General features: G+C 47.0%; 1 protein-coding gene across 8 annotated transcripts in view; it reads left to right on the top strand.

Moving 5' to 3' along the window:
• Positions 1–12,500, top strand: part of NaPi-III (Na[+]-dependent inorganic phosphate cotransporter type III) — a 319,898-nt gene that overhangs the window by 270,620 nt on the left and 36,778 nt on the right. Inside the window, exon 1 of one of the 8 annotated variants that reach the window (XM_071668647.1) lies at positions 2,896–3,173. The exons of 5 other annotated variants lie outside the window; for them this stretch is intronic. The gene's annotated coding sequence lies outside the window, so the exon portion shown is untranslated. Of the gene's footprint in view, positions 1–2,895; positions 3,230–12,500 lie in introns of those variants that run through there. 2 more of the 8 variants (XM_071668651.1, XM_071668650.1) reach the window with 2 other exon arrangements.

Below are 12,500 nucleotides of genomic sequence, written 5' to 3' on the forward strand. Positions count from 1 at the left end.
CTCTCTCTCTCTCTCTCTCTCTCTCTCTCTCTCTCTCTCTCTCTCTCTCTCTCTCTCTCTCTCTCTCATACCCCCATCCACCCCCTGTGATTTTTCTACTTAAGCTTCTCGAAAACCCTGACCCGTCGTAAGGAAGGATCACGTTAAAGACCATGGGTTTGTTGTGCCAGTGGTGCTCAGAGGGATTAAAGTTGTCTCCGGGTTTTACTGTTTTGACATTTTGTGGTGACATGACCTCGGAATGAGTGGAACAATGACATTGTCTCGTTCTGACCCCACGCTATTGTAACGTTCTCCAAAAAAGAAAGAAAGAAAAAAAAAGATCCTTGTTTCCATGGGTTTTGTAATGCCAGGTGTTATTACAGTAAACGTTGAATGCGATGATCTAGGGGGGGAGACAATTTTACTGACTCCTACCGGTTATCATAGAAGTAAGGATTCACATTGTATTGATATGAACTTGCATGGACCCTTACCCGTGAGCATTCATGAGTATGTGTATGGAAGTTCATGTCCTGCGGTTTGAACATCTCTCGGACAGAAACGAATGCAAATAGCAGCAGACTATTTGGTCGTAACGAGGCTTCTTGTGGTAAGTGGAAGAGAACTTATGGAATAGTGTGGTAAGGGGAGAAAGACAGAATTTTCAGAGGAGGACATGTAAACTTTCCGTATAGCTAAGGAGGCACAAGTAGTGTCAGTCGTGCCGTATGTTTAACAGTCCTGTTAAAGAAAATGTGCTTCGCCTCATTCAAGGTACAACTTTTTTTGGCCCACGAGTTGATGATATGCATCACTGCGAAATGAAATCACGCTGAATTGTTACGGAGTCCGGACATTTGACTCTTGTTGTTGACATTTCTACATAGATGATGTGTGTCTTTATACTGTAACACCCTTGGGCACGTCTGGCTTCGATGCCGACCATCTACCCTAGTTGAACTTGTAGCCTATTAGAGTTTGTAGTCTGGCAGAGTTTGTAGCCTAGCAAGAGTTTGTACCCTAGCCGAGTTTGTAGCCTAGCAAGAGTTTGTAGCCTAGCAAGAGTTTGTAGCCTGGCAGAGTTTGTAGCCTAGCAAGAGTTGTATCCTAGCCGAGTTTGTAGCCTAGCAAGAGTTTGTAGCCTAGCAAGAGTTTATAGCCTGGCAGAGTTTGTAGCCTAGCAGAGTTTGTACCCTAGCCGAGTTTGTAGCCTGGCAGAGTTTGTAGCCTAGTATTCTGGTTGTTGTTGCCATCAGCTTTGCATGGTGTACGGTATTCTAAATTATATCACAGGTGTTTACATTAAGAAGTAGAATGAAGTTTCAATTCATCCATCTATCCGAACTGTACACAAAGTGGACTAAACTTTCGTGTGTGAGAGAAGGAAGATATTGATCATGAGATAATTTACTTCTAAGTTAAGTTGAGGTATCATTTCACCGTGGATGAAGGTCCGTTCTTTGTCTTTAAGAATAGTATTTTTAAGATTTATCATCTGATGTTGCTGATGTACTGGAGTGAGGGGTTGTGGGGGAGGTCGGGGCAGCCATGGGAAACATTTACAATGGATGTTGCCACTGACCGTGGCTCAGTGAGCCTTCACAACATTTGCTCTGGTAATGAACATTTCCCAGAGAGGGTGACGGAGCGAAATGACAGTGATGTCACAGTTTTCTGTTGCGAAAGAGTGCCGTCCGTTTTTAACGCCAGTGACCTTCGCTGATGTGGACACTTGAGCGTAGTGTGAGGGCCGCGAGTTGTGTGTGTGTGTGTGTGTGTGTGTGTGTGTGTGTGTGTGTGTGTGGACTGATGGGTTTAATGTTATCCTCAGGGCCATGACTGGGTGCACTATAATTACCTATTTGTACTCCATGGGGTTGGAGTTCTTCACTCTTGAACTTCATAATCGCAGAGCTTTTTAAATGTGTATTGTGGATGTTTGGGTGTGATGTTACATCCAGGGCCCTAACTGGTACAATGTATGCATTGTCATATCTCCTACACCTGTCATTTGGTTTGCCTGCCGGCATTGCCTTAGCCACACCTGTCATTTGGTTCCCTCGGCCACCGTCGTCTGACCAAAACCTGTCAGTGTGTGTTCCCTCTGAAAACATGGTCTAAATAGGAACAGGAACTGACTCCCTAGTTAACGTAGGCACAGTCTCCTGTTGTAATTGTTTTCTTATACTTAAAAATTGACAGGGTATCATGGAGATTAAGGGAAGCACATTTTTTTTTAATGCTCTGTGTATATGGCGATGGTTTGACACACCACCACCCTCCCCCCTTCTCTCTCTCTTTCATACATATGATGTAGGGAATGTAGCTGTAGTGCAAGCGCCACTCTCACTATTATGTATGGCCGGCTGGAGGTCAAGTGGCAGTGTTCTCCAGATATGCACTGAGTGGTGGTGGTGATGCCTGGCAGGAGAGGCTGGAGCGGAGGGCGTTGGGCTGGGGGGGCGGGAACACTGCTGGGTTGCGTCATGGCCGTACACTTAGGGGGGGGGGGGGTCACTGCTTCGGGGAAGGCGGCGTGATCTCAGACTCAAACTTGTATCTGATTGGCTGGCCGTTTTGAACGTTCGAGCGGCACAGCAGTTTCACTGAACCACGACCTGGGATATTCGGAGATTTTTCTACAGCCTTACAGATGGCTGACAAAGGATTCAGCGGTGTATTGTGTACTTTTGGTTGATCTCATAAGGCAGACTTAATTTTCTGACGGTTTGCTGCGGTAGGGAAAGCCGGACTTGAAGGTGAGGATAAAGTGTATATACAATCTCAACTTGGCGATCACCGCCGAGCCCAACCAGCAACGGTATTTCTGAGTTTTTCTCCTCCTCCCGTCCCCCATCCCCCCCCCACATGACACAGGTATATACATGTCTGAATTCCCCCCGAGTGAGGCAGTTGTGGCCGCAGCCTGACTGTGGACGGACACCAGCACCTCCTCCTCCTCCTCCTCTGACAGAGCAGACAGGGAAAAGAGCCAGTGAGACTTGCACGCGGCATGAAGTACTGAGCGTCTTTGCCGCCTCATTCCTGCGTCCGTCCGCCCGCCCGTCCGTGTGTGTGTGTGTGTGTGTGTGCACAGCCGGCGTGACGCTGACCTCACCTGTGTATAGCACCCAGCCGTCAATACGGCCCACGCCCCGCACCGGCCCGCCGCCGCCCCCTTGCCACTACTGGTGAGCCAGGACAGTAGTTTTCGTGCCGCCTTGTCTCTGTTATACGACTGCCGAAGGTGTGTAGCCCATACCCAGATCCACCTTCAGCGACTGACAGTGTGTTACCACCAGTCCCCACATCACTGACTTAAGAGTAAGTCACGCCTAGTCCCCCTTCAGTGACTGACTGTATCTCAGGCTCAGTTCCTCCCCCTCAGTGACTGATAGCGTCTCAAACTTAGGACCCCTCAAGTGACTGACAGCGTGTCAAGCCTAGTGCCCTTCAGTGACTGACTGTATCTCAGCCTTATCCCCCCTTCCTTCCCCAGTGACTGATAGACGTCTCCAACTTAGGACCCCTCAAGTGACTGATAGCGTCTCAAACTTAGGACCCCTCAAGTGACTGATAGCGTGTCAACCCTAGTGCCCTTCAGTGACCCTTCAGTGACTGACAGTATCTCAAGCCTACTCTCGCTTCACTGACTGACTTTATACCAAGGTCAGTCCCCCCCCTTCAGTGACTGACTGCATCTCAAGCCCCTTTTCCCCTTTAGTGACTGACTATCTCAAACTGTTCAAGTCCTCCCTCCCCCCTCCCCCCCCCCCACTTTAGTGGCTCCCTCATCAGTGATTAAGCGCACCTGACTCCCTCATCCCCCCACGACAGACTGCAATTCTCTAGATAATTATTCCTCCTGCCACGTATGCAGATGATTGTGAGGGGTGTGCGTGGCTGTGAGGATTTTCACATACAGTGTGTACGAACATGAGAGTGAAAGACTGCCTGAGGTAGCCGTTAGCATGAGGAGCCAAGTGACACGAAGTTATTTCTGTGGATCAATTGCAACAGATGGAGGCTCCACCACTATCATCAGCATTGCTCACTGACTAGCTAGAGCGTCTAGGGGGATTTCATGTGACAGCGCAAGTTCCGACCTTTAGCTTGTGTTGACGAGTGTTTCGGAACTTGCTAGGGAATCATTACGACAACCTGTTTGCTAACACTCGCTGAGTATATAGTACAGAAGGATGTGGCCTTTATATGTCAAACACAGATTTTAGAACGGCCACCTGTCGAGGGATCGCCAGCCTGGTAATTAACAGAGGAAGGAGAAGGAACTCTCTTCGTATTAAGTAGTAAGTGGTAATGGATTATCTTGTGTCTCCTTTCATCGTGATTCCATTTCTAAAGTGTTCGTGGCCCGGTGATGTCAACTTGTTTTGCGGGAGTGGGTAACAAACGAGATTTGTGTGAGAACAGATAGATATGGGTGAAAAGAAAGATAGTGTGTTCATTCAAACGCTTTGTTTACCATCCCACCAGCTGTTGCATGACGACAACACATTGTAGGCATTCAATAGTCCCGATCCTATAGACATAAACAAATACGGTTGAATATGAGGCGGGCTGGGAAAAGTGGGCTGAAGACAACACACACACACACACACACACACACACACACACACACACACACACACACACACACACACATACACACACACACACAAAAGTTACTTGATGAATCATAACTCACATACTTGGGCAGAAGATGGATATATAAGTGAATTCAAAAACATAAACACCACGGTGTTCGAAGCAGTTAGCTTTATACGAGAAAAGGTAGGGAATCCAATGTCTCGGGCGAAGCAAGTCGGGTAAGTCAGTTATGCTCATGATAGATGTATTAGCAATAGTAGTCGACTGAGCTCGAGACTGTTAGGCACCAAGTATGAGCAGCGCGCGCTTACTGCCAGCGATTGCAGTCGTAGGTCTCTCTCTCTCTCTCTCTCTCTCTCTCTCTCTCTCTCTCTCTCTCTCTCTCTCTCTCTCTCTCTCTCTCTCTCTCTCTCTCTCTCTCTCATAATGGTGATCTAGGATTCAGTGAAGGATTATATTTCATATCTTCATTCGTAACGCGGGTGGATGTCCGGATGTGAATGTTTTCTTCAGTAACAAGTGACGGCCAAGAGGCTTATAATATATAGTTTTACGGGGCGAATTGGTCTCGAGAGGCCTGTGCTGATGTGCTTGTTTCCTTTGTACGAGTTCTGGCATTACCAAATACCAGGCGGCCGTTCACCATTTGCGTCACCTTGAGTTAACGTCAGACTTTACCGTAATCTGGCCAAATTAGTCTCTCCGTTCAGTGCATCCGTACAGTGTCGAGAGGTTAGAGAGAGAGAAAAAAAAAAGAGGCTTGACACCAAATTAAAGTGAGTCTTTTTTTCGTCTTCTCTTCCCCCGAGGCCCTGTGCTTTGTCTGCTTTGTCTGGTGGATCAGAGAGGGGGCGTGGCGGTGCGAGCAGTGTTGATGCACCATGGGTGGAGGTCACTCCCCTAGCACCCGCCGCCCTGATTGGTCCAGCCGAGGGTGTGTTCTGGGCACCACCACCCCTCCTCCCTCAGGCCGCGACGCCGTCTGAGGAAGGTGGCTGTTTGGACGCTTTCGAGTTGTCACCGCCAGAAACCCTTTTACTGCGTCAGGGAACAGCACAGTGTTTTGCTTCTGCGCGCACCTCCTCCCCCTGCCGTGTCAGTCAGTATTGCGAGACTTGAGTTGGAGTCGGCAGGATCCAGTTTTCGGCATTTTGCCGACACGCTGGCTGCTGTTTCTCACATTAGTGAGAGTATCTCTACGTTAGTATGCCGTCTGCACGCCTTTGTTGTGCCGTGTCCTTTACTTGGAGGCTGCGCGCGTCTGCCCAGACCAGACTTCACGTGCTGCCTGACCCTCGCACACTCTCTAGTCGTGCACATATGGCCTTACCCATGAGCCTACTCGTCTGTATTCGTCTTTGTTAGCTCGTAGGAGATCGGAATGATTCCTAGCGAGAGTTGGTGAGCGTGGTGGCATGGAGGAGGTCGGTGTGGAGGGAGGCGGTAGGCGCGGGTGGGGAGCGGCTGACTGGTGCGTGAGGGGCACGTGATCACCTGCTCCTCGCGTCACATTCCTTCTTTTTGTTTGTCCACCACCGCCGTCCCACCTCCTCCCCGCCCTTCTGGGAAACCACCAACGTTATTCCTCAGGCTTCCAGGATGTGCATGTGGTAACACATCCCCTTCCCCGGGGATTAGTGACTGTATGGGCAGTAGATGAACCCACTCTCCATTAGAGACTCGTGAGCTTTGCAAGTTTATAAAGAATGACAATCGTACATAAGACTTTTTAATGTGAGAGGTCATTTAATTTCTTTATCATAATGTAGTACAAATTGAACTAATGTACATAAAGAGCACTCCTTCTGGACGGTCATAAATTTTGATAATTTGCCTCTCGACTTTTTATTGTTCTTAATGTCGTCCTCCTCTCACGAGCAGTTGTTTGTCAAAGTCAAACGAGCGGTTTAGCCCAGTCTTTGGACTGGTGTGCGCCCTCATGCCCACCGGATATCCCACACTGCTTTGAGATTTCAAGATCCTGACGTCATCCCCCGCAAAAAGAACACTTATGAGTCAGCTTGTGCATTAATATTGCGGATACGTGGTAAGGTGAATAGACGGGTGTGTGGGGGGAATCCAGGGTAATTGTAATTAGTATTGGGTTGGTCGCAGGGTCCGTGGTACCGTTGACCGCTGCAAGGTAGCCTACGACACCCTTGGCCTTGACGCACCAAGAAGGAGATGAATACAATGGACGACAACACCACACAGAGTAACTGTGATGCAACGTGAGAGGGAGGGTTGATAAGAAGCGAGGCGGCAAGGTTGCGTTGCCCCCGGGAGCTGGCCAGCCGCCGCCTCCCCTCGTGTTGCTCACGTGAAGACCCGCCTAAACCAAACTGGTCGCGCATGACAGCCACCCCGCCGCCTTTTACTGCCTCTTGGACTTTTGCCAGACCTCTGCCACCCAGCTCCTCCATCACCGTCATCCCCCACCCCTTCCTCCTTCATGCTACATCTTGCCCTTCTCGGCCCCTCCCAGCCCCACCACTGATCATTCCTCCCCCCCTCCTGGCGTCCAGACCCTCTCCCCCCCTTCGAGAATGCTCACCGCTGCTCTTATAGTGATTACGTATTATGTCTGGCTACGCCTCTCACTACTCACAGCAGCTGCAGCCGTGAGAATCGTACAGCCTCACAGGACGTCCCACTTAGATTGGTGCTCATATCAATCGCGATTTGACGTAGAGTTATTCGAAGCGCCGTACAGTACAGCACATCAGTTTGATACTTCAGGGACGACGTGAAATTCCCATTCAAAGTGCAGTGTCGTCTTCAACAACACACTAGCGCACCAGTTCCACTGGTACTTAGTGCCTGTCGTGCTTACAGTATACACATACGTACAGTCAGTACTTCTTCCACAGTATTTTGAGGTAGTATTGGGCACGGAGGAGCCCTCTCCTTCTCTATACTGTCTGTTTGGATAGGTTAGGAACTGAGGATACTATTACCGTTCTGCAGTGGACCACCTCGTCGTAGGTCCTCTCTGTCGTAACTCCTCATCATGCGCTCGCACGGATCCTGCGGTAATTCATTCGACAGGTATTCGCTGCCTGCCTTTTACGTCTCAACGTAGCATATGGCTGCAGGGAAGGACGCCCAGGCTGCTGACCTTCCTCTTAAAAATTGAATGTTCATGATCGCTAAATTTAGAAGACCTGCTCTCGAAGAAGCGACAAAAACTATCATTTATCTCCGCTTATGAGGCGAAGTCGTGTTGTGTGTGTTTGTGTGTTGATTGTGACGGCGGCGAGGGTGGAGATGTAAATCGGTGCCGACGAGGTAGCTTGGGGAAAAGAGAGATCTGACTGGCCACAACCACACAGCTGGACCCGGTAAACCCACCACCCTCCATGCACCTCGTCCGGGGACTCCCCGCGCTGCTCTCCACCGCCTGCAGCCCTTCTCGACCCGAGCACACCTTTAGCTAGCGTTCGTCGGGTCACAGCCGCTTCTGGCTCTCCTCCGAATATATAGCTATAGAGGTCCTGATTTGTCGTTTGTTTCATTCACTGAATTATTGACCAGTCTTAGAAACTAATCCTATACTAAAAAGACTCGGCTAAATGGTATCAGATGCGCTCCTGGATTGTGGCACATTAATACCGAAAACTGGTTGGGCATGTTGCCACACCACGGACTTGCAGTGGAAAGTGGATGTTTTAGGAATATGATGTTGATTCCTCGCCTTTGATGTGAGCATATGAGAATGATTATTGGTCTTTGGTGAATGAAAGTGTTTTTTGTTTAGTGGTGGTATAGTTGTAAACGTAAGATATATATATATATATATATATATATATATATATATATATATATATATATATATATATATATATATATTATCCCTGGGGATAGGGGATTAAGAATACTTCCCACGTATTCCCTGCGTGTCGTAGAAGGCGACTAAAAGGGGAGGGAGCGGGGGCTGGAAATCCTCCCCTCTCGTTTTTTTTTTTTTTTTAATTTTCCAAACGAAGGAACAGAGGAGGCCAGGTGAGGATATTCCAAAAAAGGCCCAGTCCTCTGTTCTTAACGCTACCTCGCTAACGCGGGAAATGGCGAATAGTTTAAAAGAAAAGAAGAAAAAAAAAAAATATATATATATATATATATATATATATATATATATATATATATATATAATATAATAATATATAATAATAATAATAATAATAATATATATATATATATATATATATATATATATATATATATATATATATATATATATATATATATATATATATATATATATAAGCGACATTTATTCCTTAAAACCTATCTCGAGACAATTCTTGGCTGTAATATTCAGTAAGGCTTATTTGTAGTAAACACACAAAAGGAAGTTGGTAATTTGCCGGTTTGTAAGGAAAACTGCTTTTGTCAGTTCGTTGTCCAGGCAATCCAGAATCAGTCTTTGCCAGTATTTGTTTTGAAGTTTTAATGCACCATTATAGAATTATAGACTTAATGCTACCACGCTATAAGTGTGAAAAAGTGATTTATGACTATAGACAGATTACATACAACATGGCAACACAACTTGCTGCTGACCCTCGGAGAGCGAGCGGTTTCGGTGTTCGGGTAGTTTCCAGAAGCTGTGTTTGTGAGAAGCGGTTCGTCACCAAGTTAGCTGCTTCGTTATAGAAATAGATGGAGGACTAGGATGTACTAATTCATTTAATGGGAGGCTCGCGTTCCTCGCCGTTTATGATCCCTTCACCAGTTGTTTCTGTGATGATGAAGTGCAGAGGTTTTAAGGCTATGCGATGCCAGGGCCTAACTCCTCGAGTGCGTTGCGGGAAACGCAATTAAGACCCTTTTGTGCCCACTTGTGATCCTTTTGCGCTATCGCTCACGGGGTGAGCGTGGGAGTGCACAATAGATTTGTCGGGGACACCGGCACAAATCAGTCAGTTTCAAACTGCTTACCGGGTTAAATATCTTTTTTATCAAAGCTTCTATTTGGACATTAGGATTGGACGATTGGTTGATCCCATTGCGATTCGAATAGACCATCGGTTTAGATAAGGTTTCATAATATATTCCGTGGTTAAATGTGATGCTTGATGAACTTGAATAAGTAGGTCGAATTACGTTCCTTATTTTGAGGAAAGAAGAGAGCTGAGATTAACATAGAATTCTTGATGTTTCCTTAGATCTAATCTTTTTTTTTTTTTGCCAAACTCTAATTCTCTTCTGATGTAGACCATTTTTTTTTTTTTTTTTTGTGGTACCTGAGACGGCGCGGGCAGTGGTGGACAGGATTATCTTGCTCAGTGGAAGCAAGGATGAGTCTGACATTTCGCTGTGGGATCAACCTAGTTGTCTTGAACGTATCTTGTGCTGTGACAGTGACAAGGGCAACCCCGCTGTCTTTTGGCTGGTTTTTAATTTTGTGATTTGATGTTGCAGTTGGTATTGGAGAATGATGGGGTGGGTGGAGGGGCATCAGAATATGTGGTAATGCTTGCGTCGTTATTGTCTTTTGTTAGCGAGTTTTGTTTGTCGCTACTGTTGTCATCCGTTGCCAGTACCTTTTTCATTCAGGTTTTCCTAAAGTAATCGCAGCAGCCACCCTGATGGTATGGCACCTTTTGTGTGTGTATGTGTCAGACTCGTATGCAGCGAGAGCCGTGGGTCATACGACCCCCATAAGTGTTAACCTTTGTATGAGAGTTGATATTAGGAAACAGTGTGACGACCACTTTTGTTGCGATCGCTTGGTTTTATTATATAAACCATCTAGGTGCGACACAGTCTTTTGATGTAATAAGACATTGAGGATTATGGTGATTCATGTGGATCTGGGTTTCAAGATAGCCTTGTTTGAAACGATCACCTTGGCATTACGATATTTTTGTGATATGATAAAAATAAAAAAGAGTAACTTGATATATTGAGGCAGTGATCTTGATATTCGGATAACCAGAGAGGATAACGACTATTTTTGACGTTTCTTCTTTTTAAGACACGAAAAATTTGGCACGACAGTTCACTTTTTCTGTCGCATTAGTCCGGTCGTCCTGGCGTAGGCTACACCAGCCTAGCATTACATCTCTGGTATTATACAGAGACTTTTAAGTGTTATGATGATATTACAGATGTGTACTTACGTCGGCCTTGGTATTTCAGAAGCCTTGGCATTACAGCCACCTTGATAATAAGTGGGGATAAGCGCGGTCGTCTGTGTGCGCTGGATGCATGTGTAGCGGGACGACCTCGTTCATTTTGTATGAGTGCGAAGCGGGTTAGCGAGGACAGTCAGCGAGACTGGAGCGCTAAATGTCAGGGAGCGGTGGCGTTTTCGGACGCTTCCGTCCCTCGCTTCCAGGCACCGGCACCAAGAAAGACCCACGCGCGAACACCAAAAAGAGGCAGCCCAATTATTTCGCGCGTATTCACTTTTGTGTTGACTGCCTTTCAGCACGTCCTGACTCTCTGCACCACGGAGGCGTTACTGACCATGAGTCAGCGCGGGCTGCCCGGTGTCGGATCCGCATGGGTTCGAATCCTGGGTATGGCAGTCGGCTTCCATCCTTACCCATCGTACATCCTCTCCTTGGGGCTGATCGATAAATGGGCACCTATCCTAGGTGTGTGTGTGTGTGTGTGTGTGTGTGTGTGTGTGTGTGTGTGTGTGTGTGTGTGCATACCTAGAAATAAGTAAAAAAAAAAAACATGGCACATTAATACAAGGTGAACAGATGGGGCAACACGAGTTGACGTAAAACTCTCTCCCCGTAGCAAACATTGCCAGTGTCTGAGGTGGAACCAAACAGTCTCTCCGTCGTGTGCAGATATGCGTAACGAAGGTAAGGAATGGCGTCGTTCACTGGATTGTATTTAAGTGCGTCACAGTTGCAAGGCTTCGCTACACACTTCTCGCGAGCATGATTCATTATGGAGAACGCCATTTGCCTTTTACGCTCTTTCTCTGTATGTTGAGCGTATTGAGACGTTAAGCTCTTTGTGAAAATTTGGTGTTCCGAGCGCATCACGTTCTATCGTAGAGGATGACACTTTGCGGAAGAGCTGTGTCGACAGGAGAAAACTTTAAACGTCTTCCCAGAGAGAGAGAGAGAGAGAGAGAGAGAGAGAGAGAGAGAGAGAGAGAGAGAGAGAGAGACTTGTTTTTGTGAGGGCATTTATAGGTCTTGGGGGAAAACCCATTGAGGCCTACAAGCATGAATGCATCTCTCGTCTTCCTGATTGTATATCAAGGGTATCTGTCTCGTCCTCTCTCTCTCTCTCTCTCTCTCTCTCTCTCTCTCTCTCTCTCTCTCTCTCTCTCTCTCTCTCTCTCTCTCTCTCTCTCTCTCTCTCCCCGCCCCAGCGGGTTCGTATATTGTTTACCTGTGAAATCGAGATCCACTTTGCCAACTTGTGAAGCCGAGATCCACTTTTGCCAGTCAGTAATCACCACTTCACTTTCAAGTAATCAGACCTGACCATACTGATGATAAGAAGACTAGATATGCGCCCTTGAGATTTTATTCTCCCGCGCCCTCGCTACACTCCCTCCCCTGAGAACCCGAGATGACAGACCAGGGTTTCGCTGGGATGTGTGACCCCCATACTGCAGGGGAGGAGTTTGGTCATGTGAGCAAAAAAAAAAAAAAAAAAATGTTAGTGTAAGCTTCATAGTCTTGAACGATTGCCTTTCATAGCTACACACACACACACACACACACACACACACACACACACACACACACACACACACACACACACACTCCAGTACTCGTAAGAGAGTTAGATGTATTGTCAACATGATTTTGGGCCTAAGATCTTCAGCGTCCATAACCGAAGTTCAGGGTGAGGGTTGACACTGGAAGTGCGTCCTGTCGCACCGACTCGAGCTTAGCAGAAAATCATCTTGATCTGCGAACATCATTCAT

Source organism: Panulirus ornatus, chromosome 13 (assembly GCF_036320965.1).
Source record: "Panulirus ornatus isolate Po-2019 chromosome 13, ASM3632096v1, whole genome shotgun sequence".
Lineage (NCBI taxonomy): Eukaryota > Metazoa > Arthropoda > Malacostraca > Decapoda > Palinuridae > Panulirus > Panulirus ornatus.